Source organism: Rhinopithecus roxellana, chromosome 14 (genome assembly GCF_007565055.1).
Source record: "Rhinopithecus roxellana isolate Shanxi Qingling chromosome 14, ASM756505v1, whole genome shotgun sequence".
Lineage (NCBI taxonomy): Eukaryota > Metazoa > Chordata > Mammalia > Primates > Cercopithecidae > Rhinopithecus > Rhinopithecus roxellana.
Window position 1 is genome coordinate 98,659,241 of NC_044562.1, and position 7,338 is coordinate 98,666,578.

Consider the following 7,338-nt stretch of genomic DNA (forward strand, 5'->3'; position numbering starts at 1 on the left):
CCAATACGACCCAAACACCGTGTACTAGGCTCACCCTCCCAACACCACCATATTGGAAATCAGATTTCAGCGTGAGTCTTGCCAGGGACAAACCACATCCAACCATAGCAATTAGTGTTCCTATCTTACATGTTAGGAAACTAAACTCCAAGGAAGAGGAGTCAAATTGCATGCCTATTGAGTTGAGAAGCTCCTATTTAAACGTAGGATGTCAGACCCCAGAGCTCAATGTAATCTAATAGGATTCAATTTTCAAATTTTAGAAAATTGACCAAATTAATGTGTTATTCATTTGGCAAATATTTAAGTAAAATATTTAAGATTTCTAAGAGCAGACACTGATCTAGATACTGGAGATAGACTGGTGACAGAGCAATAAAGTCCCTCACCTTGTATACTTTGTTGGTTTTGTTTTCTGTTTTTTTTTTGTTTGTTTGTTTTTATTCAGAGTCTCACTCTGTTGCCCAGACTGGAGGGTAGTGGTATGATCTCGGCTCACTGCATCCTCTGCCTCCCAGGTATTCTCCTGCTTCAGCCTCCCGAGTAGCTGGGACTGCAGGTGCCTACCACCACGTCCAGGTTATTTTAGTATTTTTAGTAAAGGTATGGTTTCTCGATATTGGCCAGGCTGGTCTCAAACTCCTGACCTCAGGTGATCCACCCACCTTGGCCTCCCAAAGTGCTGGGATTACAGTCATGAGCCACCATGCCCTGCCTCTATACTTTGCATTCAAGTATTTGGTGTTTTTAGAGTGCAAGGAACAAAGCTATGTTTGGCTCAGTTGCAGGGAGGTTTAATTAAAGGAAATTTGGAAGATAGGAAACTCCAGGAAGCAGACTGCACGGCTGCACAGCCAGGCATCCTGAGTGTTCAGGCCACTGCAGCAGCTCTGGAGCCCTCAGGAACTCTGGTCATCTGATATGATATCCCCTTTGCTAGTGTTCTGCCATTTTGAGGATTCAGCAGAGTCCTCCGCTCTGACTTACTCAGTCTTTGAATGGTTGTCAAACTTCCCAGGAGAGAATCTGACTAGATCATCTGTCATGTGACCCAGGGCAGGCCTTTTCAGTGCAGCTGCCATGTCAGGCCACATTGTGGGTTGCAGCCAGCTTCTGAGTGTCTGCATTCTAGTCAGGTGCCGATTCTTGTTGAGCCAACTCTGGCAAGGGTGCAGGATCACAACAGATAAAGCGTAAGATGAGGAACTGGCATGATGGAGCTCAGAGAACTGTGCCCAGCATAATTGCAATATTTCAATTCCATAAATTACAAAGGCCTCTTCGTGATTATTTTGGTTATATGAAACCATTCACTCATTTTTAAAAGTAGACATATGTTGAGAGTTGACTGAGACCTGGATAGGTGGAGTTGTATTTAAAAAATACATTATTAGTATTCAACCTGTACTTATCTTGATCAAATTCATTTAAGTGAGAGATAAAATACAAATTTTCACACAGAATTTATAGTTTGTCTTACTTTTACAGAATTGTTTCTGATATTCTCTTTTTCATTATATGTAATAGATTTTAATGTATTAAAATAAGAGGATTTAAAGATAAAAAGGATATAGTTCCTATCTCAAGAGTGCCCAAGGGAGTCAGATAAGAAAATAAACAAGGATAATATAGAAGACAAAGATGCACTTTAGATATTATGGGTTTATACAAAAAAGATATCTTCTGGGGCTAGAGCTGGGAACAGGGAAAGGTGAGAAAAGGCTTCTCAAAGACAGAGTGACACCGAAACTACACCCTGACAGGCAAAATGAGAGGCGAGGCGCATGCTAAGCAGAGAAAATCCAGTTGGTGCTCTATATCCCTGGGTTCCACATTCATGGATTCAACTAATTGAGGATTCAAAATATTCAGAAAAAAAATGCGTCTGTACTAAACGTGGAGATTTTAAAATTGTCATTATTTCCCAAACAATACAACTGTTTGCATAGCATTTATATTGTATTAGATATTAGAAATAATCTAGGAATGATTTAAAGTATGCAGAGGATGTGTGTAGGTTATATGTACAGTTTATATAAGGGACTTGAGCATCTGTGGACTTTGGTGTCCTGTGGAGGTTCTGGAGCCCATCCCTCATGGATATCAAGGGATGATTATAATTCAGAATATCTACAGTGAAGTTTGTGGACAATGGTGGTAGTAAGAAAAGTCTTGGAAAGAAAAGAAGAGGGATCCCTAATCTCCAAACTATTGTTATGTATTTATAAGTCTTTTCAGAGTCCTTAAAGAATTGTCAGCAAAAAAAAACAAAAAAAAGGGTTTTAATTTAAAAAATTACTCTGGCAGTAGTATGGAGGAACCAGTTACAGATATAAACCTGGAGATCGGTTACAAGTATAAAAATATAATTGCTGGAATATTACAGTATGTTGCGTTTTTCTTTTGGTATTTTCCTCCCTGCACTTCCACTAAAGTAGCAGTCTTTTCTTACCTATTTACCTCAGGGGAGGACTTTAAGGAGTTAAAATCAAATGTTCTCTTCTCTGGCTTGTGTTTATCTAAATTCATAGTTTTTGTAGAGATTATACTAAGTGACTTTGAAACCACCAAGCAGGGAGAGAGAATATTTTAAATGAGAATAAAAAAGGAAAAGGAAACAATTCTCAGCAAACAAACAAACAAAAGTACAGGTATTTGCCCCTCCCCAGTAACAGTGTGAGCAGGTAGCAGGTGCCCTGAGGGCTGAGGGTAGTCTTTCTCATGAGCTACAGGGAAGATTCCCCCACCCCTGCCAGACTTGAAAGGATCACTGTGATCTTTACCTTGAGGATATCAGAACCCTCCTGGATTGACTGAAATCAGGGGTGATTGTCCATTTTCTGAGTCCTGTTTAAGACTTTTGGGTTCACCTGTGGTCCTGGGATATTCTTTTTACCCCATGACCTGAATCAGGTGAATGGTCAGAGTCACGTTCATTTGATTAAAAGAAGTAAGTAAACTTTTTTATCAGTTTAGTACATGAACTCTTAGTGGCCACAGATGGCTGGGTAGTTATCCAAGCAAAAATTAATGTGGGTCTGAGGTAGCTTACTAACAGAAGAGAAGGGGAGATATAGATAGATTCAAGAACTACTAAGACAGTTATTAGAACTTGATGATTAGTTGTACATATGGGTTGTAGCCACCACAGTTAGTGCCTCACCCCTTTGCTCTGAGTCTACCCCAGAGGTCACTTGTAGAAATGTCCCAGGCCCCTGAGAGGGGCTGTCTAGAACTGAGAGTAAACACCCCTTTCTCCTTGCTTTTATATAATCTACACTAGAGGTACGTGGCTTAAAAATGGGGAACTATAAATACCTAATGAGTTATTAGGAACCATATTCTTAAAGTACAAATGTCTTTATCAGATCAGAATAATTGGTCATTGTCCCAGAAATTCAAGTATCTATGTCCAGAATATGAACAAAAAAAACCCTGAGTCTTAACTCACTTCTTAATTCAACAAACACTTCTTGGTAACCTCTTTATTGGGCATTGAGTAAAGTGCTAAGAATTCAGAGATGAACAAGGTACACATTCCTTGGTCTTAAGTATATCATAGTATACAGAGCTACAAATAGAAATAAACAATTCCAGAGGAAGAAGTGCTTGTTTCAAGGGTCAAGTAGGATGTAGGAGCAGGGGAAGGAGCCATGGGGATTAAGACTGATGGTGATGCAGACTTAGTCCATAATGAGGGGTTTGGGCTTTATTCTTTATTCTGTAGGCAATGGTAAGCACTGAGCAGAAAACCTAAACAAATACAGTGCCAGTAGTCTTATTATTTCTTTGGAACCTGTTAACCTGTAATACTACTGCTCATAATTGAACGCTCTCTCTCTCTCTCTCTCTCTCTCTCTCACACACACACACACACACACACACACACACACACACACATCAGATAGCATGGATGGTCTTTGTACATACTGCAAATATTCCTCAGCATGCGGGCTAAGAATCACGCAGTGTTTTTGTCTACATCATTTGGAATGTGATCACTTTAGCTGGCCAAATGCTGTGTTTTACCCTTCCTAAGTCAGGCATTGCTGGGCATATACAGGAAATCATGTGGCAACCTTCACTGATAGAACTTAGGCTTGATCATTTTAGCATCCTTGAATTTAGAAAGACATTTTTCCCATTGATAGTTTTGGTTGATTGTGAAAATTACCATCTTCTGAGGACATAAGAAAAATCAAGGCTAGCCTGACATAATGAGCTTGGTCTTTACACTTTTCAAAATGAAATATTGAAGACGTAAGAATGATTCTCCCCTTGGATAGTAAAAAATACATCGATTTGAAGTCAAAAGGATCTAAAACTTCAGCTTCATCATTTAGTTGATGGGCATCCTTACAAAAATGTATCATAGTACCTTAAGACTTAATATTACTACTGGCATAGTTGACATACTAATAACGGCTTCATAATTTGGTAGGCATTTAATAATCTAATGTATATAAATAGTAACTGTTATGGTGATCTGTGTCTAATAAATAATCCCAAAATTTAGTGGCTTAAAGCAACAATTTTTTTCTTTTAATGCTCCTGGATTCTGTAATTTAGGAATTTGCACAGCAGGAGTATCTGTTCCATTGTATCAGAGCCTCAGCTGGGAAGCCTCAAAGACTGGGGGTGAGGCCATGTGCAATGGCTCACACCTATAATTCTAGCACTTTGGGAAGCCAAGACAGGAGGAGCCCTTAAGCTCAGGATTTTGAGACAAGTCTGGGCAACATAGTAAAACCCTAATCCTTATAAAATAAAGTAGCCAGGCATGGGTGACATGAACCTACAGTTCCAGCTAGTCAGGAAGCTGAAATAGGAGGATTGCTTGAGCCTGGGAGGTTGAGGCTGCAGGGAGCCATGATTTTGCCACTGTACTCCAGCCTGGGTGACAGAGTGAGACCCCATCTCTCAAAAAGGAAAAGACTGGGGGTGATTAGACAGCTAAAGCAGGTACATCATCTGGAAGCACCTTCATGTGAGTCACATGTGTCAGACTGTCATCTAACAGTTGATCTGATGAGTGGCAGGGACCTCAGTGGAGGCTGTCAGCCAGTAGACTCATGTGGCTTCTCCATGTGGCCTGGACTTTCTCAGCAATGTGGCCTCAGACTTCTTACATGCTGTCTCAAGCCTCCAGAAATGAGTTTCCCAAGAGAACCAGATGGAACCAGCATTACCATGTATGACCTAGCTTAGGAAGTCATGTAGCTTTACTTTGCTCTAATCACAGTCCTATCCAGATTCAAAGGTAGGGAACATAGGACTCGCCTCTCAGTTGTAGTGCCAAAGCCACATTGTCAAAAGAACACATAAGATGGGAAAATACTGTTGTGGCTAATTTGAGAAAATACAATTTGTTACAATAACTGACACATGGTAGGTCTTAATACAGTTTCTTCCTTTTCTGCTTCTCAGGGCTATTTGGCCAAGTTTCTGTTTAAGGCAATAAACATTTTATGTTCTTTAATTCAACCAACAAATAGTTAATACCAATTATGAAGATCTTTATTATAAGAGTTTTTTAGTATGTAACATGTATCGGGCACTATTTGAAGCACTTTACCTACATTGCTCATTTGATTCTTATAATACACTTATGAGGTAGGCGTTATGGATTATGCCATTTTTAAAGAGGATCAAACTGAAGTATGGAGAAATTAAGTGACTTTCCTACGTAAGTTGCTAGGCCGGAATTTGAACCTGAATAGTGTGGCTCTGGAGGGCACTGTTTTAATCATTCATATACTGTATCTTGCCTTTACCAATGTCCAGATCAATATTGTGATGTGTAAACTTGTTGATTTGTGGCATTATTTTATAATGTCTAAAAAAGTGGAAAAATTATTTTACAGATATGAATAAATTGATTTTATTTAAAAAATTAAACTACTTTAAAAAAGAGCTCTTTTGGAAAGTCTTGGGAGTATGAGCACCATATTCATACATGATTGCTGTGAAAGGATAACTAATATGTTTTGGATGCCTTTGAACATGTCCAAAACTATGCAAGATTCTTTCCTAGAAATAATGACATATGGTAGGTACTGTTATTCCTATTTCACCAGGCACAATATTCTCTCTCTTCCTCTCTTTCTCATCTCTATGTCTGTTTTTGTTCAATCACTAATTGTTATTCCAATATTTATGGGCACTTTCTCTGTATCAGGTACTCAGTAAAGATTATGGGCAAAATACTCTTAGGTCACAGTAAATATATGGCCCCTGTCCTCAGTGATCTTACAATTTATCAAAGGAGGTCAATAATTAAAGAAGCAATTACAATAGTGTGTGTAAAAAATACTGAGATGATGCAGTTGCGGGAACTAAGGAGCCCACTGCAGGAAACCTTCCCTTGTCCAAGGATGATCAGAAAGGCAACCCAGTATAAATAACATTGAAGTTTAATTATAAAGGAAGGAAATTAATGAATAACAAACAGACCCTTTTGTACATTTTCATTTATTTCTTTCCCAAATACTAAAAGATGTTTTATTACTGAAGAAGTAAAAATGAAAAGTAAAAGTAACTGTCCCATGATTATTCTGGAATAACATGAGAAACTGGTGATACAAACCCAGATTTTTCTAACTCTAAAGCCTAGAGCTTTACTCTATAGCAGTGTTCACAAAGTTCAGTGCTTTATTCACCAGTATTCCTGGCACTGTTAGACTGTAGAAATACAGATTCAAGAGCCCTACCTAACCAGCAGAATGAGAATTATGGGGGCAAGGCCCAGCAATCTCTGTTTTATTTACCCTTCAGGTGATTTTGATGCTCCTGAAGTTTGAGAACTACTGTTCTAAACGTAATGAGGTAGAGTAAATAACTGTAGGTTGGACAGAGTTACAATCCTCAAGGAGTTTAAAATCAAATAGATAAACAAAAATAAAAATGAAAGTAGAAAAGGTGCCGTGTGATGGTATGACTTGATAAGAGTTCAATATAAGGGAAGTGAATGTGCTGCTTGCATAATCAAGAAAATGATCAAGAAAGACATTATTTAAAAAATGGCATTGAATGGGGACTTGAAGGCTGGGGAAAATCATGATATAGTAGAAGAAGGCTGCATTAGTCCATTTTCATACTGCTATATATAACTGTGTGAGACTGGGTAATTTATAAAGGAAAGAGATTTAATCGACTCACAGTTCAGCATGACTGGGGGAACCTCAGGAAACTTGTTATCATAGTGGAAGGCAAAGGGGAAGCAGGCACCTTCTTCACAAGGCAGCAGGAAGGAAAAGTGCTGAGTGAAGGAGGAGAGCCCCTTATAAAACCATCAGATCTCAGAGAACAGCATGGGCGAACCACCCTCATGATTCAGTT